Source organism: Chionomys nivalis, chromosome 17 (genome assembly GCF_950005125.1).
Source record: "Chionomys nivalis chromosome 17, mChiNiv1.1, whole genome shotgun sequence".
NCBI lineage: Eukaryota > Metazoa > Chordata > Mammalia > Rodentia > Cricetidae > Chionomys > Chionomys nivalis.
The window spans coordinates 39,870,187-39,897,225 of NC_080102.1; the positions used below are offsets into that span (position 1 = coordinate 39,870,187).

Consider the following 27,039-nt stretch of genomic DNA (forward strand, 5'->3'; position numbering starts at 1 on the left):
TAATATTCTGCTAAAATATTTTACCATCAAAAAGGCAAATCTGTTATCTTAAATGTAAGGTCTTCTCTCACATACACATAAATGCACAAACCACCTCACTAAAGTTTTAGGAATTTTTCTTTATAAGCTATAAAACAGGCATACTTAATACACACTTGAGTGTTGATAGGTGCTCCCAATTTGAATAGATGGAACTTTTTTAAATCAACAAGGTTATAATTCAAATCCTAATAGAATTGTTTATTTTGGAAAATTCCAAATAATTCTTCTGTGCATTCATGTGTCTCCTTTTGTGATAGGCCTGACATCAATATAAAAGAAAATCTCTATTAAACCATATACAAGATTATTGACTCCATTCCCCCATCTGATGTTAAGACCATTTTTAAACTGCAGACAAAATAAAAAGATGATCTAAGAAAGACAGTGAACTGAGTGTGGTACACAGACTTATAATCCCAGGTGAATATCACTGGGATGCAGAAAGATCTCTGAATATTCAAGACCAGCCAGGTCTAAATAGACAAAACAAAAAATAAAAATAAATAAAAATTTTAAAAGGCACAGAACATCATATTATGCATATGTCCTTCAAATATTACGATACTGAAAGTCTAGAACAAACAAGCGCAGGATCTGAGGTCGGTCTAGAAGAAGTTATCTTTGAAAAGCATATGACCCATAGCCCTCACACACCAAAAAAAATAATAGTAATAATCAGGGAAACTAACTGGGGTTTTTAAGCATCTGCCAGGAGGCATCCTGCTACCATTAAGGAACAAACAGGGGGTGCAAATAATTACTGCATCCTGAGGTAGATGTTAATTCTACTAGCCTACCACTTCACATCGTGAAACTACTTCATCCCTATTCGAAGCCCGAAGTTGGAAATTTCAAGTCAGCCAAATGTCACCCAAAAGAACTTGAAATAGCACCCACCCCTTCCCAACATGAAAAGGCTTCCAATAAAAAGACCCAATCATCTTATTCACATTTCCCAAGTAGTCAGTGTCCAAAATCTTTTTTCTGAAAACTCTTCCACAAAGTAAAAATATAATGATGTGCTCTCGACCCAGGCTAGACTAGACCACTATTAATAGCGTGCAGTTTCTCTTCAGAGGCACAATAAAACACTGGAGATTTGAGGGAAAACTACCCGGACCAAGTTACTTTCCAATCCACTAAGACACATCTTGCATCTCAGAAAAGCTGCTACGGTCAAAATGAGAGCACAAAACAGGAGTGGGAGAACCACCAAACCAAACTCAAACAGACCTTAGAAATGTCTGGCCTACAAGGGAGTCTTTAACAGAAGTGTAACTGAGGCACTGAGAGGGTAGGTAACTTGCCCAGAGCTACAGTTTATTTGGTGGCCAAGTTGGAAGTGCATTCCTGGCCTCCTAGATTGGAATTTAGTACAGTTTCCCCAGCTGCCAATGCCATCCCGCGTAAAACGTTTTATAAAACTCTTCACTAAGGCTGTTAACATAAGGGTCCAATTACCATTCAAAGATCACCCTGTTAGATAATAGCTCAAAAAATTCCATCCATTTTATAGCATTTACCAGAGTCATCTAACCTTTGGCGGGAGAACGCAGAGCGAGGGGAGAAATCCCCAGTTCTGACTCGTCCCCAAAGGAGTTGAATACAGACAGGCAAGCAACGCTAGTGTCCGCACCCACAAACCGTGGAGGAATCCTCAGCACCACTCGCCCCAACACTAATTCCACTCCCGTCGCGGCGCACTCAAGACGTTCCACCTCCCGCCGCAGGCCGGATAGCCAACTCTCCTTTAAACCACCACTTTCCCAAGAAAAGAGAGAAGAGAGACTCAGAGGCTCGCCTTCCCACCCCCAGCCCCCGATAGAGAGCTCCTTCCCGGGTTCGGCGGGACCCCACGCCCTGCCTTGCTCACCGTGGCGGGGGAGGGGAGAGCGCACCACACAGGAAGTGCATCCTGCGCCCCGAGCTCGCGCCCCGCCGCCGGGTACCTGCCCTGGGCCGCCAGCAGGCGACAGGCAGCCGCATCCACATGGCCTCAGGTGTTCGCGCGGCCCCTCCCCGACCCGCTCCAAGCCCGGCCCTCCACCACGCCGGCCTCGCCTCCTGCCCGCAGCCGAGAGCCCAGCAACGCCGGTCCCCGCGGGGCTGCCAGGAGCGCGGACCCCTCTGCACCCCAGGCCGCAATGAGCAGGTATCTGCGCACGCAGCCCGAGCACTCCCGGCCCCCTTCAGCCTGGATGCCCGATTGGGCCGTTGGCCCTCTCAGCAGCCCACACCGATCCCCTTAACCCCCTCAGCGACTCCCGAGGCTCAACACTCGCAGGGCGGGCCGGGCCACGACCTGTGCTCCCAGCCGCCAGGGCGCGCGGCGCGGCCTGGCCCCGGGCCCCTCAGGCAGTCCCTTTCCTCCGGCCGGGCGGCGGTTACCTGCAGGAGCCCCCCGACCCGTCCCTCAGCCTCCGCCGGCACTGAGAGGGGAGGGGGCGGCGGCGCGGCGCGGGGTGGGGGTGGGGGCGCCTCTACCGCCTCCAGCGCGGACGCCCAGGCCGACGGCGGGGCGGGCCGGGGCCGCGGCCCCTAGAGGCTCGCTCCGGCCCGCGCGCTCGCTCGATTACTCCCCGCTCCGGCGCGCTTCAGGGAGGACTCCCCCGGCTGAGGCCGTGGCCGCCTCGCTGGGGCCGAAGGCGGCTCGGCTCCGGGTTTTTTCTCTCCATTCTCCCAACACACAGGAAATAACAGAGCGTCAGGTGACGGCGTGCAACCAATGAGGCGGCTCCGGGCCCCGGCGCGCGGGCGGGCGGGAGGGCGCGCGGCGGGGCGGGGCGCGCGGAGGGGGCGGGGCCGGGGGCGGGGTGGCGCGCGTGCCCACCCGCGTGCGGCAGCGTCGAGAAGCGCAGCAAGGAGATCCCACTCTGTGGTCCAGGACCACGCGCCCAGCGCTATCTCCAGCCCTGCGTTTGAGACTACCTCGTGGGGTACCCTCAAGACAACTTTCTGGGGAGTTGGTGGCACAGAACCTTCCACTGTGATTTCTGGAGTTGTCCCTGAGTCTCCAAAGCCGGAGTCGCGCCTTCAGCAGGCGCAGAAACCCACGAGAATATAATATACTTAGTAGAGCGGTCATCAGGATAGCTTCTGCTTTGCTCACGTCCACCGGGCCCAGCTGGGTCCCGCCATGCCAGCCTGGAGTGTACTCCTGCTGTCTCTGCGCATGGTGCCTAATGGCTTTTCCTGAATGAACAACTTAGTCTCTCAAACTCGGTACCCTCCATTATGAAAGGAAGGAAGCCAGCCTAACTCAAATTTAAAATAGATATGTCCATGTCAGTAGTTTGCAGTGGCACTGAGAGTCTGCACTCCTGGATGGCAGAACCAGAACTGAAGTTAACTCTGGGGCTGTGCCTCAGGCCCTACCTAACCTGCCTTCCCTTGTATCCTCTGTACAGAGCAAAGGGCTGACTTGCTTTTTCCTCAAGAAAATCTCCTGTCCTGTAGACTGCAGTGCCATGCGCCCAATCCCTGCTATGCAAAGTGAGACCAGCAAGGATGAATTTGAGTAATTACATTCAGCTTCTGGCAGACCAGAGACCGCTTCACTTTGGACCTCAGTTTCCCATCAATTGAAGAGGAAGGAGGAGAGTTTGAATTAGGTGTTCCTAAAACTACTGATTCTAAAGTAAGCCTGCATCTGGCCTAGATGTTGGGAGAGTATGTGGCTTCTCCTCCTAAAGCAACCCAAGTTGAGAGTAAATTGGGATCCAAAACGTGCTTTGGGTGTAAAATGGAGGCTGATGGGAATCAATTGTGATCTGGGGACCTGGTTTCATATATCTGGGGTCTACAGCTCCCTGAGGCTTGACTTTTGCCCTTTCACCTTCATTCCACCTAGCACTTGCCTCAGGCCACCCACAGAGGGTCTGGGGATCCCAGGCAGGGCCTGAGTGGTTCTGGGGCCCCTGGAAGGAGGACATGGTGAAGGCAATGATTTCTCCTGGCTTCTGTCCCATCTCACCAAGTGGGGGCTGATTCCAATGCAGGACAGGGCGATTCCTGGGGATTTGATTCCCCCACACCTCTTGCACTCCAGGCAAAGTGCCACGCCCTTCTGGAGCTGAGCTGAATAGGCCGCTAGGCCCTGCCCTCTGGCTGTTCCCATTGTTCTCTCAGTTTCATTTTCAAATTCTCAGACACTAAAGCTTTTAGGAGATCAAAGCTTGGCTTCAGCTCGCATCAGGATGGCAGAAAGGTGGAAGGGATTCTCAACAGACCCAAAGTGTTCTGTACAAAAAAAAAAAAAAACAACTGGAGAATATAGACATGTTCTTTGGAGACTAAGTGTTGAGGGCATCCCCAGCTTCTTGAGCCAGTTCATGAAGCTCCCTTCTTCCTAGGTTTTGCTTTGTCTCAAGTGACTAAGGAAGCAGGAACAAAATACAGCAGATCTCACTAGGAAAAGAATGGAGAGAGACCCTGGGCCCAGTTTCTGCCTCCTTTCCTGAGGTAACCTCCTCCCTACTTAACAGAATACTGTGCAAGTGACCACTGTATGGAAACTTGCAGGTTCTGTAGCCAGGTCTACCGGGAGCCCTTTCAGTCCCTGGTGACCTACCATGTTCCTTTGTAGGCTGTCCCGTAGAGGGAAAGCATTCAGCAAATCGTGACCAGCAAACAGTTAGTAGTGTTCTTGTGTCGTGTGTGGCTGTGGACAAATCATTTCACCTCTCTGAGTGCCAGACCTTAATGTTACCTCACTTATAAGTATTGTGGGCAAAAGATAGCTGCTGTCTAAAGAATCCTTGCAGTCCCAAACACAATTAACTCCAGCTACACTTCAAGGTATGGTGGTGCACACCTGTAATCCCAGCTCCCAGGAGGCTGAAATAAGAGAATCACTATAAATTTGGGGCCAATACAGCAACTGAGCAGATGAAGCTCAGATAAATTCATTTACTGCCCCCAAAGTCCTACAACTCAACACCCCATAGGAGTAGTAATTTTGTTTTACTTTGAGTCAGGGTCTCACTGTGTAGCCCAGGCTGGCCTCAAGTTGTAATTCTCCAGACTCAGCCTCTGGAGTGCTGGGGTCACAGCCCTGACACTATTGTGTCCCTCATCTCAAATGTATCCATTTTTGTTTTCCTTCTCAACTTTGTTGTCTTTTAAGGAAAGCAGAGGAAATGAGCAGCTGGTTCTTTTTTCCCCATCTCTCCTAACCCAGTCCCCTTCAAAATACTTACTGAGCAGAGTCACTGTGTATCAGTTCCAGAGGCAAAATGAATCTTTTCTCTCCTCCTCTGATTCAGAGATGGCTTTTGGAAACCCTATGTCACTCCTTTTATTACAAACCCCTCGGCCCTTCTCTAGGAACCTGGGCCACTCTGGGATTACAAATGGAGCCTTCTGCCTCTAGGTCACTGATTCTGTCAGCATGGATTGATTGAGGAGACTGGCCCTGCTTGGTGGCAGATCAGTGACTTGTGAGAACTGAGCCAGGGTGTCTGCCTTCAGCTGCAGGCTAGTGACCTTCCCAGCACTGGCTGACTTTCTTGAGCACCCAAACAGCCCTTACCTTTCTCCTTTGACAGGCCCCTACTCTCCTTCTTCCTGGGAGGGGCCACCTGCTAGCAACACCAAGAGGGAAGCCTGGAATCCTTGCTCATAAGCCTGGGGCATGACCTCTAGACTTCCAGGAGGCAGCTTACAGACTGGCTAACAAAGGGGAACCCCCCCACACACATCATGCCGTGCCTGTCCCAAAACAGGTAACTTCCCCAGGCAAAGGGTGGAGATTCTGACCGTGCACAGGCAAACAGGCACAGCTTGATGCTTTGGGAATACCCTCATGGAAGCACATGCAGGTCTTTGAGGCTCTAAGCCATGAACAGTTCTTTCTCAGGCAAGGGGAAGGAAGACTAAGGCTGGGGATGGGGATGCCCAAACTATAGATAGACGGACCTACTGCTGCTGCTGTGCACAAGAGACCTCTGCCCAGAGTCATAGAAAGAGGTGAGACTGGAGTGGGGGCCTGCAGGGCCTTGTATCTTTTAAGGGTTTGACATGACTATGACTCTTACAGTCTCATAGTGGCCTCTGCTCACCAGCTTGCCCCTCCACTCTGCCCTCCAAGATCAAAGTTATGGTTCCCACTGGTCCCACTGGATTGTGAGTATGTCTGTACTGGTTATTAGACATTTCTACCTCCCTTTGGTGTCTGGCACCCTATGCAAGAAAAGGCAATATGTCCACAAAAATTTCATATCAATTATTACAAGACATACCAGGTACTGGGCAGACTTCCTTTTATCATCCTAATTAATGTTTGAAACAACCTCATGAGGTTGATAGTGATGTCATACCCTCTAGGTCATTTACAAATGCACCCTCTGAGATGCAGGGAATTTCAGTAACTTGTCCTAAGTCATTCATCTCGAAAGAGGCAGAGCTGAAATTTGGTCTCAGACCCCCAGAGACTGTACTTCTAATTATCCAGCTTCTTAGGGCTCTGTGACTACTGGAAAGAGGGGCAGACAGGTGGCAGGCCAGTCTACAGGTGACCAGGGAAAGACACCATAGAGAAAAAGGACTCAGCAGCAACTTCTCCCACCACCGGTGTGCTGAGAGCTGAGGGGACAGTCTGGGGAACTCACACCCAGCAGCATCCATTTCCCCACAGAGGAACAAGGAGGACCTGACAGGTGGCAGGAGACATTAGCTTTCCACCCAGCTTGGAATTCACTGTACATTTGGGCTGACCTCTTCCTGGGCAGCACTTGCATGCCGTACCAACCCAAGACACAGAACTGGGGACCGGTCTGATCTCACCAGTGTGTATGTTCTTCAGCAAATCATCTAAGGACTTAGCGTCTCAACTTCTTTTATCTATAAATCAGGATTTGAGCCATAGGGAGCAAGTGTTCTTCCTGCCTCCTGGGAATGGGGTCCCTTTCCTGGGCGATGCTTCTCACTCCTCACTAAAAGCCTGTAAGGCATCCACTTGCCACCTTCGAGATACTGAGCAGAAAGTAAGCACACAGAGAGGTGAGTGACAAGTTCCAAGTCAGGCAGCCAGCAAAAAGTAGACTGGGAACTGATACCCAGCCTCCTGGCTTCAGAGCTCTTCACTAAGTCTTACTCAGAGCACTACGGAGTTAAAGCTGAATGATCTGGCTATAGTACTAACGGAGACACAGTCTAAGCATTAACTCACTTAACCCTCACAGCAGAACTATGAAGTGGATAGTGTTCTTCCTTTTGCAAGTAAGGAAACTGAGGCCCAGCAGTTAGGCAGGGTCTGAGCTAAAACACAGACCCAGGCAAGAAGGGCTGCCAAGCCCCTGCATCGCTTCATCATGCAGTAACAATGGGAGGTTCCTTTCCATTGGGATTATTTCTGCTTGAAAGCTCAAGACTTTTAGCCACATCATTGTCTGGGCGCCACAGGAAGGCAATGCCACATGCTGAGGCATGCTGGGAAAAGACTTTGTTCCATCCTGTTTTGTTGACATGCTCTTCATTTTTAAGCCTAAAACCTAAGTTTCCTGCTAAGAATGCAAACGGTGGAAAAAAAAAAAAAAACCCCCGCAGCCATGATAATGGCCACTGCTTCCCGAGCCACACTGTTCCTTGGCTTGCGACTCTGTCATTTAACCTCAGCTTTCCCACGGCCAGAGCATCACCCCACTCTATGGCCCCCTACAAAGATGCTCAAACATGCACAGCTACTAAGTGGTAGACCCAGGAGCTGCCCTCAAGTCCTTCCCATCAAAGTTCACTCTTGACCACAGTGGCTACCTTGTAAGAGGATCCCAGCCAGGGCTTTTACACTGGACATAATAGTGGCTCATGTCCCACCCTGGGTCAGTCATACCATGTTGTACTAGGATCCAGGTGTAAGGGTGCAGAGCTCAGAAATGGGGACACTGAGGTTCCCATTCCAGTGACTTGGGAATGGCTGCCCTGCCACCAAGCCAACCATCTTCCAGAAAAGCTGCCCTGCTTCTCTCTACCTCCCAGATAGCTCTCAAGGACAACTGCCAGAGCACGTGTGTAATGCCTTGGGAACAGAAAGTAGTAGGAGCCATGAATTCTCCAACTCACAGTCAGCCTTGACTCCAGCCTCTTTTTTGTGAGGCGCTTTCATCCCTTCTGCCAACATACTGCAGTCCCATGAGTGCTTTTCCCTGGCTCCACGGTATGCAGTGGCTGCTGAGTGGCTTCCCAAGTCCCACTCTCCTGGATACAAAGCCCTCTCATGACTTAGCTCACTTTGCCAACCTCCACTCCCTTGTTTCATTGTCTCTGCCAAACCAAACAAGTTGTGTCCCTGTCCTATGCTGGCCTATCCCCAGAGGCAGAGGTGCCTGCTCCTCTTGCTTCGCAGAGACTGAAATTAAACCTTGCTTTTTTGGGTCTGAGTCAAATGCTCAGAAAGCTCTACCTTAACCATTCACTTAATGCTGATTGAGTCTTTATCACACGCCAAGCATTGAATAAAGGGTCCTTGTCATGATGTTTGTGGTCGCCTGGGGTTTCATCATGTTGTGGCTGGAGGAGTTCCGGGGAGAAGTGCTGCATGGACAAAGGCCCTGAGGCAGGAGGAAGCAAAGAGAGCAGAAAGGGGGAGGAGGCTGTACAGTGCAAGTCAAAGGAGAAAGTGGAAGTGCAGCTGCAGGAAGGTTCAGGTCACAAGCTTTGGGACTTTATCCCAAGGAAAGGAGTCATGGTGTCTTTTTGTTTGTTTTTTTTTTTCGAGACAGGGTTTCTCTGTAGCTTTGGAGCCTGTCCTGGAACTAGCTCTTGTAGAACAGGCTGGCCTCGAATTCATGGAGATCCACCTGCCTCTGCCTCCCAAGTGCTGGAATTAAAGGCACGCACCACCACCGCCGCCCAGTTGAGTCATGGATTCTTAATAGAGGGCATTGGCCAATGCTCACCTCTAATCCACCTTTCTAGCTGCCCTGTGGCTGAGCCTCTTAGAAGCTGAAGCCCTGTTTAAGTATTCCCATCCGTGTCTCTGACCGCTGTGGGTAATTTTTCACATCCTTTCTCTTGGGCTGAGCTCAAGGGCAATATTGACTTCTGATCTGTCTAATTTCAGCCCCATTCACTAACCCAGGGCCCAGAACAAGGAACTGTCCAGAAACCTCTGTTGCGTGACCTAGGTGACCACATATCCCCTGTAGGGAACAAGGCTGCCTGAGGGGTCTTCCTCATTCTCTGCAAGTTAGTTACAGAGTACAAAGGTTTCAATGAAGCCAGAACTCCAGAAGCCCTTGAGAGCAGAACATGTTTTGATGGCCATGCCCAGTATCTGCATAGGGACTGCATAGGATCTACCCGTGATCATCATACAAAGGACCAGAAACAACAATGTCACAGCTGCTTACAACACAGTCCACAGAAGCAATCCCACAAAGCCGACCTCTAATGTGAGGTCGCTTACTGCCCTGATTTCAAATGAGGGAACTGAGGCCCTGGAAAGGAGGATCCCCGGAAAGTCATGACAGCCCTGACCTAAGTTCAGACTCCCTGTGGTGGTCCTGTAAGGCTGACAGACTTCCCAGGCATTTCTTCCACAACTGTTTCCAACTGACATATTTCATCAGGATGTCAGTCACACCAGCAGTGGGAGCCAGCACACCAATTCTCGGAAGCTCTACCTCTCTGCATCAGAACCGCATGCTCAGCTCCCAGGCTCCAAGGCTGGCCGCTTAGCTGAGACAGAGAGAGGCTTGGGCCTGGCATGCTGCAGGTACTCAGTTAACACTGAGCTAACAGAGGCATCTGAGCTGACTTGAAATAACAAAGGAAAATATACCTGCAGCTTCCACACGTAGTAGCCTCCATGCTGAGTGTATTGCCTGTACTAACCCCCAGCATTCTCACAACAGTGCTGTGAGCCAGGTCCAATACTGGTTCCCACTGACAGGTAGAAACAGACAAAAGGCAGTAAATACATAGCCTGAGGTTGCAAGCTAGCAAATGACTGAGACAGGATTTGAACCCTTGTAGTGCACTTAAAACAACCCCATGTGTGTGAATGTGTACCCTGGGCAGAGGGTGTGAGTGTTCCTGAAAAGCCACAGTCTTGTGAAGCACCCCTACTTCCCACACACCCGATGTTAGCATATCCCTGCAGCAAGCGATGGCAGACTTGCTTACATGGTAGCAACCTCATCCCAAGTTTCGTGTCTCCTGATCCTCCTGTCAGTGGTCTCTGGACTCCCAGCATTATAATCTGCCTCTCCTCCCTTTTGGTAGCAAATGGGTCTAAGAACCTTTGATGACAGCCCTATGCTCTGGGGCCTTCAGTTTTTTCATCCCAGGGAGATGATTATTGCTCCTGCAGAGGGCTTCCTCACATGCAACTCCACCAGTGGCTGTTCGGGGGAAGTAAGATGCTACAACTACCCAGCACCGACTCAGTGGAGCCAAGTGGCTGGTTCTAAAGCTTGTGCTGGCAGGAGGGGCAGTGCTCATGATCTCTGGGATACTGCATGGCAGTGCCAGCTGCGGCCAGCCCCCAAACCTCAGTCCCCATACCTAAATGTACTCGGCATGTGGCACATGCCAAGGGTCTCCTGATGCTGCTCCCTTGCTCCACCCGTGTCCTCTCCCCTCGCCTAGTAGGGAGTAGAAGTAGGCAAGGCAGGCAGAGGTCGCCCATCTGCAGGCTGCCTGCAGAATGAGAGGGAAAACCATTCTTTCTGGAAAAACCAGTGGGCAGATGATCCTGCCCAAGGCACAGCCTACATGGAAACCATCCAAGAAAATCAGCAACAGGAAAACTAGAGCCCTTCAGAGAAGCAGGAAACCTAAGCAGGCCTTAGTTCTCCTCCACAGGAAGGGAAGCCGAGTTTCAGGATGGTGGCCTGCCACGCTCAGGGCCCCTCAGTGTATCAGTGGCTCTGCCATGCGTCCAAACAAGGGCTCAGCTGCAGAGGTGGGTGGGCCCTTGCCCCCACTGATCTTCGACCTCACACTCCTGCAGTCTACTTCCCTATCTTGCCCTCAGTAACCAGGGACACTGGCCAGCCTCACCGAGAAAATGCCAAGTCTCCTAGAGCTTTTCCCCTGTACTTTCTGCTCTGGGCTACCTGTACCTCCACCTTCCCTAGCAGAGCTCAGGGCAGGCAGAAACCATTCAAAGTAGGCAACAGGACAGTGCCTCACCCAGTTTACAGTAAGAACTCTTATCACCCAGCATGATAACCACGCCCATTTCATAGCTACGGAAACTGAGCTTTGGAGGAATTATGCAGCTGATGCATAGTATCCAGGTGCTGGGACTTTACTCTGGTCTGTCCTCTCTTCAAGCTAACAGCAAGCTCCCCCTACCCTGGAGAGATCAGCTCTCTAAGAGAGAACTAAATCCTGTAACCTTCATCACAGCCCTGTGACATGGGTACCACTACTACCCCAGGACACCAAGACTAAAGGCAGGTGACCTGTCAGAACGCTACACAGAGACTAAATCCAAGCAGCATGGCCTTGAGCCTTTGGCCACCTTCTGTGCTACCACTTTGGTAAAACCTACAGCTGGAAACTAGCAACCCTGCCTTTATGTCACCCCAGGGTCCAGTCTGGAGATGCAGCTCCAGGAACCTGCCTCCAAATTCTCCAAATCATTTCCCTCAGCAATGTTGCCTCCAGCTCAGAATGTGGACTGTCTGGCCCATGAATGCAGCGCAGGACCCTGGGTTTAATTCTCAATGGGAAAAAGAAGAGGAATGGAAACTAAGAAAGTTAAACCCATCTCTAAAGTAAAGTGTGGAACCATCCACAAATCCCCACAACCCAAGGCAGCCTGACAGGCTGACCTGGCAGAAGCTAGCATGATTCTTGAGAGTGGTCTAAGATATAAACGTATCTGAGGGCGTGTTTCAATGACATATTTATGCCCAGCCTGCCAACAGGTCCAGCTTGCCCTGCCTCTAGACCCTGTCCCACTGTGAAAAAACCAGGTGCCTCTCACCCCGTGGAAGCTCTGCTAGCTCCCTTCCTTCCCTTGGCCAGGTACATTCTCTTCTGCCTTAGCCTGGCAGACTCCTACCCATCCTTCAAAATCCTAAGAAGCCGCCTTCCCTCTGAAGCCTCTTTTTTTTTTTTTCCGAGACAGGGTTTCTCTGTGGTTTTTGGAGCCTGTCCTGGAACTAGCTCTTGTAGACCAGGCTGGTCTCAAACTCACAGAGATCCGCCTGCCTCTGCCTCTGTTGGGATTAAAGGCGTGCGCCACCACCGCCCGGCCTGAAGCCTCTCCTGATTGCCCTGTTGAGACTAACAAGGTGAAAAGGGAGATTCTGTCGATTTGTTTTTGATTTCTTGCACCATTCTAATAGCCACAGCTGCCACAGCTGTGCACCCGCTCTGTGCCTGCCATCTTAATCCCCACAGCGGATCTACAGAAAGAGATCACTGCTCCCGGGCCACTGCCTCTTAAAGCTGCAGCTCTGAGGCTTGCTCAAGGTCACACAGCTAGAGCTTGTGTTAAAGTAACAAACGACCAGGGAGCTACTGTTACAGCCGGGCTCAGTCTACGTGGGGGTGGCTGGAGGAAGGGGTTTCCATGCCAGCTGTGAGTGAACAGGCCATCTGTGGACCTAAGCAAGGTAAAGCGAGTTAGCCCGGTGCTCTGAGCATTCCTGGCCAGAATGCTCTAGAGCCTACAGCCTGGAATGGTCTTAGGAGAGAATCCATCTGTACCCCCTTTCCTTTTCCATCTGACACAGTTCCACGGAACACCAAAACACTGCAGGACATCAGAGTGGCCAAACCCTAGGATGCGCAAGATGGCAGCTGTTCTTCATCCAGCTCCTGTTGCCCAGCTTACAGTCAGTTCTTCCCTCATAACCAAGGCCGCAGTCTTGGCATCCGAAGCTCCATTGGGAAAGTTCTCCTTTGGGTAGCTTTGCCGAAAGAACTGGGCCTATCAAACTGTCCAGTACAGAATTAGGGATAGCTGTTGCATCTTGGTGGTCCTACTTCATTAGGGATCTCTAAGTTACTCTGCTACCTCGAGCTCCAGACACAAGTCTCCACGCTCAGCTCTGGGTAGGTGTCAGGAATTTACAAGGGTCCCCTAAAAGTCCCTGTGCTCGAGGCCACCCACCCAGGCTCTGCACCCAGAGGGCTGGGGCAGGCCACTAGTGTGGTCAGAGCTGTAAGAGGGAACAAAGCCCAAGCCCTGGAGGAGAAACTGAGTCCAGAGGACTCAACCAGGTAAAAAGGAAGTAAGAAGGTCCAGGGTAGGATCAACTGTAGAGGAAGCAGAACTAGAAGGGTCACAGCAAGAAGTTGAGACTGTGGCAAGCTGAGCTTCTGGTTCCATTTCCCTGACCCTCCAATATAAAGGATTCTTGGCTTAGTCTCAGCCCAGAACTCTCCCCCAGTAGAACATGAGCACAGCCTAGCCCTTTGTAAAACCCATTCCGATGCATTCCCTAAGAGCATGCTCCAAGCAGAATCACCCCCTGTGTCCATGTCACCGTACCTGCTGAACCCTGTGGCAGCCTAGAACCCTGAGCTGTGGCTGCCTCCTGGCCTAGAGAAGATTCACATTCCCTGCCCCCAAGGCCTAGTGAAAAAGTCAAGGTCCTAGGACATTTTGCCAACACACCCTGGCAGGCCAGGGTAGTACTGCAGCCAGGGGTGGGCATGGAGAGGTCACAGTCCCATCGCAGTATGGTCCAGGGCTGTCTCTGGTCACTTTCTGAAAGCAGCTGTGGGCAGAAGCAGCCTTCAGAGACTTCAGGTCATCCAGGCTAAAGGAGGAACAAAGTGTGTCTCTGGCCTGGGGGCAGGGGACCTAAGAGAAAAGAAGATGACCTGGGGCAAAGACTTGGAGGCAGGAAAGGTGCCTGAGCCTCCAACAGAATAAGGAGGTACTGGAAAACTAGGGAAGAGGGGACTCCTCTCCTCCCGCCATGCCGGCCTGTCTATATCCAGCTCTTCACTGTAAAAGAAATGGAAGAAGCACACGCCAGACAGAAAAAAAAAAAAAAGGCAGGAACAAATAAAATCCCTAACCGCCGCCCACAGGCTCCCTTGGTGGGTCTGGGCCAAGGCCTTGGCCTGGGTCACTTGCCTCTGCTTTTCCCAGGAAACCACTGGTGCCAAATTTGCATTTACCACAAACAGAGACAACACAATGTCATAATCCTTCTCCTGTCATTCTCCCCTCTCTGCCTCCTCCCACCTCAGACACACACGCTAACACAAAATGACGGCTCCCTCGACAGACTGAATGAGCAAAGCTCTGGATCTGCCTCCTAATTGTTGGCGTTTCTCTTCGGCCTGTGCTCTGTGCCCATCGCCCAACTCGCAGCAGACCACCCACTGCCCCCTCCTTTGTCCCGCATTACCACTGACAAATGGCCTGCTGGAGGTAAAAGAATATGTCAGGAAATAATGGGGGGGGGGGGAGCCAGCCCCTGCCTCCTCCTAAAGCTTCTGCACCTCACTGCCGGGGTCCCGGCCACAGAGGGCAGCTAGACCAGAGGGGACTGGGGCAGTAACAAGGATCTGGCCCCTGAGACCCTGACCTGAGGCCTTGCCCTTCACGCCCCTGCTGCTGCGGCTGCTCTAGGCCAGCAGCCCTAGCCACCCCTCCTCTCGCGGCCGCCCTCTTGGGCACTGCTCTGAGCATCCCCCGCCCTCCCCTCCCTCCATCGCTCTTTATGGCAGTTTCAAAGCTGCAGCCGCCACTCGAGCAGCTGCGGCCTTTGATGGGGACAAGGCAGTGAAGGCCGCCCAGGAGGCCCCTGCCTGGCCCGTCCCTGGCCCGCTGGCCCCTGCACGCCCCCGGGGAACCTGGGGCCGGCGCGGCGCAACGCCCAGCGGGCACGCCTCACACGCCAGAGCAAACTTTCGCGACCGTGGGAGAGGCCCCGCGCACGCCGTTACCTTTGCAGCTGCATCCTCCCCTGGCACTTGCCCCAGACCCCCTGACAGCCCACAGCACACAGGCCGGCAGGAAAACAACCCCCCGCGGAGGCAGGGAGGAAGGGAAAGCGAGAAACCGAGAAGAAAAAGGAAAGGGGGCAGTTTCTCCTCCCAATCTCAGTCTCTTCACAGCTCCTCCTGCCCAAGCAAGCAAGTGAAGTCACAGGGCCGGGGCGGTGACATCAGCTGAGCCTCTGACATCACGGCCCCTGCCGGATCACACCTCTGCAGGGTGGAGATGGAGGAGCAGCAGGGAGGAGGTATGGGTGGATAGAGGAGGGAGAGGAGTACCAGATCCCTCGATCGCCCTCAACTGCAGAGAGCGCTTGCCAACGTTGGGGGGAGGGGGGTAGGGGAGGGGCATGTGGCTCATCTCTAAAGAATACGTTTTATTTCTCTAGATAGGGGTGATTATGTGTCTATTTATAATTGGGCCCAGAGTGGATGGCTTAAAAGGGGCCAATGCCCACCGCAGATGGGGAAATCAAAGCTTAGAGCAAGGGATGAAGGTAAGAGTGCCCACTCACATACCTACTGCGCTATGAATTGGCACCTGCACCTTGGATAGTGATCATAAAGGCTAAAGAGGACTCCATTATACCCGGTGAGCTCAGAGGGGGAAGAGCCTTCCTGAGGCTGCACAGCAAGAAGGTGGCTATCCTTGGCACCAGGAGTCACTAAGGAGGTAAGGCTGGCACAGCGGCTGGAGAGCAGCTGGGCAAGGCCACTGGGGGCATACCTAGAACAACACACACACAGTGGCTTCAGTGGCAGGTCAGAGCAGTTCCAAGCCCTCCATCAGGGGTGACAGCAGAAGGAAGTCTGACCTGGAACTGTAGCTCTGTCCCTCAGTGTTGAAGTGCGAGTGCTAAGCAAGTAAACCCCTAGCCTGGTACCTCGGTCCCTCTATTTAACTCTATGACAATTCCTGAGACATAAGTGCCCATCTTTATATTCAGAAAGGGAATCCAAGGCCCAGAAAGTAGCCCCAGGAGTCTAGGTCTAGGTACAGGAAACCACAGCCACATCAAACCAAACCTGCTTAGGCTTAGCCTGTTGAGGCTTCCCCTGTCCAAATGTTTACTGCTGCTCCCTTTTGGCAGCAGTCCCAATAAAACCCTGCAGGCCCAATCTACCAACTGCAAAACAGTTCCCGACCCTGTGCCACATGGCATTGGGGTTGCCTGCTTCGTCAGTCTCCGCAGACACACGCATCTGAGCTTCTTCGATGCTTGCTGAGAGCCTACTGTGTGCTAGGCCCCAAGCCTCAATTATTCTCTACTTATCATCTAAAAAGTACTTCCACTCCTGACATTTCCCAATCCTGGAACAAGTGTTGCCACCATGCTTTTTGTACCAGCCCTTCCTCTACCAAGGGCATGCATGGTCTGTCTTTAGGCCTGACTTGGTGTAGAATCCACAGCAGGCATGGGGTAAGCTTCCAGGTAAACTGGTCGCTCAGATGTGTTTGCAAGGCCAACACAGAAAGCTAGAACACAGTTATGGATTGATTAGGATCTCTGCCTCTGGCCCTTTGCACTTGCTGTTTTCTGTGCCTGGGACACCCTCTCTCCCTACTGCCAGCCCTCCCTTTGTCACCCAAGGATCCTGACTTAGGTAACACTTCCAAGGGAAGCCCGTCCTCAAGACCAACCTAGATGCTGCTTCTCCGCGGCTTTCTGAACTACATCCCCCAGAAGGCAGCAAGAAGTAGTGGGGCAGGGGCGTCGAGGCGGACCGCTCTGGTTCCTGTCTTAGCACCCCAACTCACTGTGACCACAGATGAGCCACTTGGCTCCTCGAAATCCATTTCATCCTATGTGAAGATGGGAACAGTAACAGCAGTGTCCACTGGAGGGTCTCAGCGAAGGCTGACCCTCCCTGCCTATTCAGCCGCCTGTTCGACCCCAATGGGGCTTTAACATCAGCCAAGGACACAGATTGGTTTTGTTCTCTGATCACTGTCAAAGTACCTGCAAGCAGTGGACACTTAATAAACACACACTGGGCAGGCATGGTGGTCCACATCTTTAATCCCAGCACTACAGAGACAGGAGCAGGTGGATCTCTGTAAGTTTGAGTCTACATATGGAGTTCCAGACCAGCTACATAGTGAGACCCTGTCCCAAAAAAGAAAGAAAGAAAAATATACACAGCGGGACCTAGGCAAGGGCAGCTGAAATCAAGGATTGGAGAATTCAATTTGGCAGGCACCTACATTAAACTGGCTTTAAACTTTGGCTTTTCTACTTCCTTCCTGTGAGATCTAAGGCAAGTTACTTAATTTCTCTAAGCCACACAGGCTCCACCTGTAAAATGGGAGGAAGACTAGAGCTTCCCTTTTAAGGTTGTAAGATAGCATGAGATAAGGGATGCAAAGTGTTCAGAAGGTTCAAAACTGCGCCGGAGCCGGATCAAGGTTCGCTGCCTTCACTACTTTATCTGATCAGGGCCAACAAAGTGCGTCTGCAAAGAGGCCTTGGAAAGGGTGTGGCATCAGAGGGACACAGACTGGGCTCCCACAGAACTGGACCACACCTTGCCTTCCCTTTCTTGAAGCAGGCCTCTGCTTTCCTGAGACTATGGTTTCTGACAAGAAATACAAACAAAACGTCTACAGACACACGGCTAGCACTGAGCAGAACTGCAACTGTCATGGGGGCTCTGTCGTCCTCCAGACGTGTGCAACTAAGACCTCCTTGAGTGAGCATGAGTAAAGTGAGGGCGAGCTCCTTGTGTGAGCATGAATGAAGTGAGGGCGAGCTCCTTGAGTGAGCATGAGTGAAGTGAGGGCGAGCTCCTTGAGTGAGCATGAGTGAAGTGAGGGCACAAGCAGAAGCAGAAACACAGACAAGGGAAACGAAGGAAACAGCACCAGGAACGGCTTCCTGGAAGAGAGGGAGCAAGCTGAGTCAGAACACCCTGCCCAGGGAGATGGGAGCAAACACATGGACTTGGTGGGGACACCCAACCCAAAATGCGAAGCTCATTTCTAAGGTGGCAACTCCCAGGCACACTTGGATGGACACACCCAACCTCATTTATTTTGGAGATGTGGATTTGGGGAATTATGATGGCTGAACTGGAAGATCTGGAGAGTACCAAGCTTCCATCCTGTTGATGATCAAGGCCAACGTCACAGAAACAAGAACTGAGATGAGAGGGATGCTAGAATCATCTTTCCAACCATTATACAGATGAGCAAACTGAGGCCCAGATGACTGAACTATATTACCCCAACTCACACAGTTAATAAAGAACAGAGGCAGAATTCCACTAGAAGCTAATTCCAGCTACTGTTTTTAACCAATGCACTCTACTGCTTCTCATCAGAATGTGCATCCATTCCATGCTGTATGCACACACCCATGCTGTATACACACACCCATCCTGCATGCATGCACCTTCCACCCCATCCTCTAGTCATATAACTATCTATTCCATAATGCATCCATTCATGTATGCACGTACCATTCTAAATCACCACGCATGCACTCATCCACCCCATCCTCTATGCATGAACCTATGCCATCAGGCATCCATATACTCATCCATTCCATTGCACATGTGCACCCATCCAGTCCATCATGCATGCATGCACCAATCTAAATCATCATGCATGTATGCACCTATCTATCCTGTCCATCCCATCATGCATGTATGCATGCCTGCACCTGTCCAAACCATCACAGGTATGCATGCACCCATCCATCCCATTTGGCACGCATACACCCTTCCATCACATCACACATGCATGCACCCATCCATCAGATCGCACATGCATGCATGCATGCATTCAAGCAGTGCTTATTTGAACTCCTGCTGTTCCAAACAGTGAGATGTCAACAATGAAGGCAGCGCCACTGTACCCAGCTGCTTTAGAGCTCACTAAAATCAGTCCTCCTGCAAAGCCTGGCTTCAAATTTAGCTGCTCAAGACCACAGACCACTCTACTGCTGGGAAACCACAAACCAACCCCCTTTCAAAGGCCATTACATTGCTTGCATGGGAAAAGGAGAATGAAGACAATTGATCCAGTATCTACTTCTGGGCAGAATGCTGAGTTGTTTGGAGGACTACAGTCTCACAACAACAACCAAAAAAAAAAAAAGATTTGGAAATGTTCGGTCCAGGGGCTTGAGGCAACTGAACATCTGAGTTCTACCACCAGAAGAGCTTTTGGCAAGCAGTTCCCTGGTAAAGGAAGTGGGCCAACTGTATACACTGGGTTCTGAAGCCCCCAGACCTTTCTTCCTAAGAGCTGAGCGCCTACTCAGATCCAGACTCACTATGCTGTTCCATCCTAAAAGGCTGGCATGACTACCCGTTTTTTGCAAATAGAGAAAGGAAGACTTGTTGGAGGTCAACACAGGTCTGGCTGGCTCCAAAGATTGTGATCCTCAACACCAAAGATTTGCTTAACCTTAGACAAACAGCTCATCTCTGCTCTCACCTCTGAAGAGAATGCCAGAGGAAAACACCAAGTCTCTTCCAGCCTCAGCTCTCACTGCGGCCAGCCAACTTTCTCCTGACCCTCACCCCTCCAGCTTTAATCCTTCCCCCACCAGTGCCCACGGTGAGACTGTAAAACTACCCAGAGTGAAGCTTGTAAAACAGGAATTAAATGTCCTTCCTTGGGCCTCCATTTCAGGGAAGCAATTATTTTATACCCATTTTACAGATGAGGCCATAGATCGTGATCTATAAGATGATACAATCATTACTCTCTTCCAAAGTTCCTACAACAGATCTGTCATTGCCTGAAGAAGAATGGATGGCTGCTACAGCCACGTTCTCTGTAGTGTTATTAACCATGACCCCCAACATCTGGACAGCATAACACCACTCCTGAAAAAAAAAAAATGCTCACCGCCTGTTTCCTCCATAAAATGTGAAAAGAACAGTTCTTAAAAGAAAGCATGCACACCCATTTTGCAGATGAGGAAATGGAAGCCAGAAAGGGTGACCTAAAGTGTTCAGGAAAGCTGCAACTCTGGATTTGTGACCCAGAACATAACAGTCAGAGGAAGGCTGGGGTGTCAGTGGGCTGCAAATTTGAATGGCAAGCTTCTGTGGGCTGGCAGCCTGCCAAGAGCCACAAACAAGGGGTGTTCTGCTCACCCAGGGCCATCAGGAACCTGCAGCCTTCCCTGGGCACAGCTGCTACCCTGGCAGACCCCTAAAAGCCCCCCAAAGAATCTCTGCGCTCCAGAGCTTTTTTCCCATTCCAAACATGCCAGAGCCCCGCGGACCCCGGAGGCTGCTACTTAGCGCCAGATTAATCACACCGAATTCTCCATCCAGATATTGCGTGCAGGCCGAACTCCCACCGCTAATCGCCGTAATATTCTCCTCGGCGTGTGCAGGCGGCTGGGGCGATGTTCCAGGAATATTAATTCTCCACAGCCGGCTCACTCCCGCCGCACGCATGCGCCCCCTGCACTGCTGGCTGCTGGTAGGGGAGCGGGTCTGGCCAGGGGGCCAGGAGCCTGTGGGAAGCTGGGCCAGTCCCCAACTATCCCTGGGCACCAGGCTGGCCAAGTAAGAACCAGTGGTCCAAATCCTAGTCAAGGTCTTGATGCCAAAGAAGTGGTGGCTCCTGCCTGTGGGAAGGTTTATCCCCACCCCAATACTTACTGCCTCTCTCCCCTTAGTCCCGTCCCCTAGCTTCCTGCCTCACAGCCTGCAGGTAAGCTCAGGACCCCTAGAAGTCACACAGCACAGGTTCTCTGATGTCCTCTCAACACAGCAATGCTTTGACAAATGGGCAGCGAGGGGCCAGCTAATCCTAGGGGTGGGGGTTTGAGGAGCACACACACACACACACACACACACAAGGAATAAAAAAATCTTTCATCTGCTTGAAACATAAAATCGTGGGTGGCAGAGGAGACTGGCGATGTCTCATCTATGGGGCTAACCCAGACCTGGAGGGGGCAGGCTGGGTCTGTGGAAGCCAGGTTCTGCTGCTGGCCCTTGCTTAGTTCAAGGCTGTAGTGAAACTGGTAATGTAAGGGGCTGAGGAATGAGGGGACCCGGGCAGAAGGTCTGTGGCAGCTGGAAGGTCCCTAAGGAAAAGGAGTACTTGCTTGTCCAGGGCTGACTGGTTTTGAGGACATACTGACCTCTGGACCTCCTCTCTGTGGTCTGAGACACTGGTCTGTCTTTAAAGAGCTCCTGGTAAGCCTGGTGGTCCAAAGCAGGGCTCAGCTGGGGACCTGGAGACATTAGGCAGACCTCCTGCCCACCCAGAGCATGACAGAGAAAAGCCGCATTTTCAGCTTTTTAATCTCAAATCAGGCATGAGAGGCAACTTCAGGCTGTCCATTTAAGGAAACAGACACGAGACAGACAGCGTCCCAGTCAGGTAAGCCTTCAGGTCACCAGAACTTGAATTCAGGTAGTCCTCTTCAGCAGGTTCTGTGACTCCACTTCCTTCCCTCTGAAACAACCTTGAAGGTCCATTTAGCTCCCATAGGCCTATCAAACAAGTACAAGAATGTATTGATTGCCTACTGTGTGCCTAGCTCAGGAATCCAGAAATGTATGTGCCTTGAGCTCGGTCTGCTGAGGAGAAAAGTAAACTGAAGGTCATCGTGCAGCCTAAGGTGCAGGGTCAGGGGCCCCTCTCCACGGCCTGGGAGTTAGGAAGGGTTTCCAGGAGGTGATAAAACTAGTGTGGACCAGGCAGAGACTTCCATGGGGGTCACGGGTCTTGGATTCAGGCAGACTGACCAGATTCTCACAGCAGCATGATTTGGATGGTCTGCCCAATGCTAGTGCCACCTATGGGTGATGGCACCTGCCAAGAGAGCAATGAAGACAGCTTCTTGGGGAATCCTACTGTGGCCAGTAGGAAAACGGTGCACAGGAAGGGGTGGGCAGGTGGACATCCATAGATCCAGGTCATCTGAGCCAGCCCTGCTTTCCGCAGCCTGGGCTAGACCAGGCCAGATGAAGGTGGAGCCCTGGGTCCACTGGACAGAAGAGTATCCTGAACCTCATCATAACTCTGGACCAGTACTGGAAGCGAGAGGCACAGCCTGTAAGAACACAGGAATGTGGACCAGTTCAAAAGAAGCCAGCAGTGGGGGCTGCTTAAGAGTCTGGGGGGTTCAACTCTGTTCCTTTCTAGTACAGATCAGAACTGAAGTTTAGGACATGCGCAGCAGACCTGCAAGACAAGCCCTGACTCTGAGACTACACCCCCAACATCCAGCAAAGGCCTAGCTGAAGGACAGCAGCTGACCCCCTGACCCCGTGGGCCTGAGGTGTCTGGCACCTCTCACATGTTACCATGCATGTCTCATGAACACATGAAAGCCAAAATCTCTGGTTCTCAGATAAGGAAGCTGAGGCTCAGAAACAAATAAGCATGCATGGGCCTCTCTCACCTGCTAGAGGTCACAACTTCACAGGGTCTAGGTAAATATCCCCAGTCTGCAAGTGGGAGCTCATCCAGGTGCCGCAGGTAGAAGGCAATACCATACGGTTTCCAGGTCCAGACCTGTGTGTCTGTGCCCAGCTCCACCCAAAGCCCAGGTGCTTGGGGGCCAAGGACCTTTCTGCTCTCATATTGTCCTGAGGTCTCACTGCTTTGGACTCGGATGAGACTCGGTACCCAGCAGGCACTCTGAAACTGATGACACGCTAGGGCTCATCCCTCCCTTCTAGGAGGGAACATCCCAGCCTGTCAACTGCTCCCACGTGGGAAACAGGATCCCAGGCAGTGAACAGTAGGTCCCACAAGGCTTCCCAGAGGAGGAAGGTTTGGGCAGGAACCTAGATCAAGAGGCCTATCCAAGCTTCAAAGTACCAAGCGGGAGACATGGGAGAAGACGAGGGACCCATGAGACTCCCAGGCCTCTTCCTTCCGTGCCAATGCCTCTGTGCCTTTGGCTTCTGCATCTCTGGAGCACATGCTTGTGAGTTCAGCCCCAGCAGGCTCAATGTCACGAGAGCCCTACTGTGTCTGATCATGGACAGCGCAGACACGTGGTTTCCTCATTCCTTCCACTCTCCTCAGTTCTGCCTGGCTCCAGATCTCATATCCCCTTAGCCAGGTGCTTTCCAAGGAAAGACAGGACCTGGGACTTGTAGGTGTGGGGGGTAGGGGACAGGGATTCAGGCTTAGTTATGAAGCAAGGCAGGGGCAGGACATAACCTGTGTGGATGAGGGGCCCAGTCTCCATGAGGGAGGTAGCCTCCTGTTCAGGCCCAAGACCTGCAGCAGGCTGACAGCTATTATTCTTCCTTAGTGGTTTTCCTAGATCCCATCATTTACACTGCTGGCCGCTGGCCTCTGGCCACTGGTTCACAAGAAAAGACCCAGATCTGACCCCGACCTCCTTCTCCTGGCTGACTCAACAAACCACTTGACTGCTCCAAACCTCAGTTTGTTCTTCTGAAATATGGGCCTGACCACACCAGGAGTCAGAGTGATTAGTCACAAAGTGAGTGACCCTGGGGCTGGACATCTCAGAGGAATAAGAACTGGGCCTGTCCTGCACAAGAGACCACACACTCGATCTCCTTTAGTGATCCTGACAACCCTGGAGAGGGAGGGACTGCTGCCCTACATTCACAAGTGAGAACCTGAAGGCAAACCGATGACGGGCTGGTCCGAGAGCAAAGCTGCATACAGCCCCAGGGGAACCTTACCTGGTTGTAAAAGGCATTTTCCAGCTATGGAAAAAAGTGGACAGCGAGGTCAGGGGTACCTGAAGCCCTGGCCTGTAGAGGCAAGAAGCCTAGCCAACAGCACACAGTCTGTGAAGAAAGATCCCTTACCCCATCCCCTCCAGAGCCTGCAGCCATCTTGGCTCTACAAGGGCTTTTTTTCCTTTTCTTTTCCTTTTTTTTTTTTTTTTTTTTTTTAAAATCCAAGAGCCAGGAAGGGCCTGTCAGTGGCACAGGCGGCCAGGTAAGCCTCTGGGTAGAGAAAGGCCAGCAGCCCACTCCCCTCCAGGCCCCACTTGGCGCCTGCAGCTCCGTGAGACCTCCGGGCCCCAGCGCTGCGTTCACAGAGGCAGGCACCTGCCAATCTCAGCCCAGGGCCTCCGCCCAGCCCCCCCTCTCCCGGAGGACAGATAATTCTCTCGCTCTCCCAGCCTGACAAAATAACTAATGCTAACTCAATAAAGTCCCCCTTGAAGGTTTTTAATTACCAGACTGTGCCGAAGACTAAAGACTCCAGGAACGGGAAGGGAGGCCTGGGGAGCGGGTGGGGAAATGGTGGGGGTGGGCGTGGCAGAAGCTCCACCAGGCTGGTGGTAAAGTGCCCTCCCTCCCACTTGGGGAGAGGGCTGGGCTGGGCCGGTGCTGTCCAGGGTGCTGGGTCCAGCAGCCATTGGATTTAGAATTGCTGCTGGCAATAACAGCCATTGATGGAGGCCCAGTTAGGCTCCTGGCAGACTTTGGTGATTTTATCTTTGAGCTTCATGGCCAACCACACAGTGGACACCTCCCCAGTGAACAGAAAACACTAAGCCTGCAGTCAACAGCAAGACTGGACTGTCCAGTTTTACAAGGTGTCAGACAGAGGGTCTGGCTGCCCACAGGTAGAATACAGACCTGTAACACGGAAGGAAGAAGCTGTACACAAAGGTGACTGCCAAAGACAGTGTCCTGTGTGCTAACCGTGGCTTCGGGCAGGGTGACGTGCTTGGGACACAGTCTAGCATCAGTGGGACCAAAGCTACCCAAAAGGCCTAATGGGGGCCACACTCAGCAGAAGAGAGTGCCACAGTTGGCATACAAACCCCATAACTACAGCCAAGAGCAAAGACAACATCTAAAGAGACGCTCATAGCTGCCTCTACCCTAACACACTACTGTACTCCTCTCTTAGCACAGGCACCCTGTGAGCCAGCCCAACAGTTCCACAGAACCACTCTGGGATCACTCAGTCATAGGTCCCTCTTAGTCTTCAAGACATTTGATCTGGCATTTATCCTTCTCCTGGATGAATGGCAGGTCCTAGATAAGCCTTTCTGGCACTCCCCACCTTGAACTTTTAGGTCAAACGTCACCTCCTACCCATTAATCGACCTTCTCCAGCAGTACTTCTGTGCACCTCAACAGAATGATCAGCACCTCTTATCCTCAGGCTTGGAATACAGACTGAGCTCATTCTCAGACCCAGGGTAGAGGCACTGAGTCAGCCTGCTGGGGTCCCAAGCTTGCCTTGACCCTGAACTAGGCTGTAAGTGGGTATGTTTCTTTATATACACACTGGGGAGTAAGAATAGTCCCTAACTCAGATACAGGTTTTGAGGGCTACTAAATTCATATTTGTTACGATTCAGCACAATACCTAGTAAGTGGCAACCACCACCATCATCTTCTTCGGTAGTAGCCTATCTTTCCCTATCTAGGCATCGGTTACCAGGATGCTCCATCCTTTGCTCCCAGCACAGCCCTAAACACAAGAACATACTGAACTACCCATGAGACAGGCCACAAGGCTTAAACTGGCTCCATTTTCTGGATGTGGACACAGAGGTCGCAGGAGGCTCCACATTGCTCCATGGCCCCTCTGCCCAAGATGTGCTCCCTTTACTGTGTCTTCCTCAGATCTGTTCTTTTCAGTTCTGCAGAGATAGCACCTTGGGGGCAGTGCTGACAGCCGGTGCAGCTGTGCTCCGCTCTCCAGGGGCCTCAAGGGGTGGTAGGAAGGTCCCAACACCCAACCCTGACTGGAGTCTTCTGGCTGGGATCACAGCCCTACTACGATGGAGCTGCTGCCCACCAGCCGGCCCCTTGGCATCAGGCCCTGGATGGCAGCCAGCTGGGAGAAGAAGCATCTTGGCTGGCAGCCAGCTCACAGTGCCTGAGCTGTCAGCCGGGAGGCAGGCCAGGCAGGGCTGAGACCCCCTGCCCCTGAACAGGGCCCTGGCCAGGCCACCAGGATGGGGCCAAGCTCCTCCTCCCACCAGAGATGCAAGGGGGCCCTGTCAACGCCAGCCCTAGGCAGGGAGAAGGGACATAATCTTGCTGGGTCCCCATTTATTCAGCTCAGCTTTTCACAAGCAGCAACTGTTGTGGAAGCAGCACGTGGAGCAGGAGATTTTCAAGTCAAATAATAATAAAAACAGCAACAACTCCAGCTGACATTGAGCAAGCACTTACTCCGCACCGGGTGCCACTGCACAGACTCCTCTGGGAGGGAGGATGCCATTACTATCAGATGTAGCAGCTGAGCTCAGAAAGGGGCAATAACTCACCTAGAGCCACACAGCACGTCGCAAACAGGCTTGAAACTGGAACCTGTGCCTCAACCCTGACACTCCGCTGGCTTAAGCAGGCCCTGGTGCCTGCTCAGGGCAGAGCCTCAAGCATCTTTGAGTGCGGAGTTCAAGACGGGCCATGGGGGTGCAGAGATAAACACTCAGTCCAGGTACTCATATTTATCCAAAGCACTGAGGCTGGGGTTGGAGTGGTAGCCCACAGGTTAAGAGCACATATTGCTCTTCCAGAGGACCTGAGTTCCCAGCTTACAATCACCTGACTCAGCTCAAGGAATCTGACGCCTCCTTCTGGCCTCCTGGGGCACTGCATTCACATGCACAAACTCCACACTCAGACACTCACATATACACATAATAAAAATAAAAAATATTTCTTTAAAAAACAGAGCATTTGGAGCTTCTCACCCTAGTCAATTAAGTTTTTAGGAGACGGCCCTGCCACAAGGTCCACTGCTGCCTGCCCAAGGAGAGCTAGTGACACCCACAGCTACATGGATGAGGCGCTCAGGGTCGGGCTTAATGGATACCAACGCTCCTCCCAGAGAGGAGACAGGAAGAAGGACTGGAAAAGCACGTGTTTGTTCTCTGGGATACAAGTCAAATACCCTGTGGGAGTGGTCTTGAACATCTCTGGGAGGGGGCTTGGGATGGAACTTCCACCCAAACATTCCAGACTCTTCGGATATAGGATGCCAGGGACTGGGGTGAGGTTTTAACCCAAACATCCCAGACTCTTTGGGTATAGGATGCCAGGGGCTGGGGTGAGGCTTCCACCCAAACACTACCTGCCCAAGGAGAGCTAGTGACTCACGCACAGCTACACAGAGAAGATACAAACCAGGGCTCC

The 27,039-nt window shown here is 52.0% G+C and overlaps 1 protein-coding gene across 5 annotated transcripts in view; it reads right to left on the reverse strand.

Moving 5' to 3' along the window:
• The window catches only part of Tcf20 (transcription factor 20), a 169,348-nt gene that overhangs the window by 78,931 nt on the left and 63,378 nt on the right, over positions 1-27,039 (reverse strand). For 2 of the 5 annotated variants that reach the window (XM_057791734.1, XM_057791729.1), the window contains exon 1: positions 2,431-2,722. The exons of 2 other annotated variants lie outside the window; for them this stretch is intronic. The gene's annotated coding sequence lies outside the window, so the exon portion shown is untranslated. Of the gene's footprint in view, positions 1-2,430; positions 2,723-14,904; positions 15,065-27,039 lie in introns of those variants that run through there. One more of the 5 variants, XM_057791732.1, reaches the window with a different exon arrangement.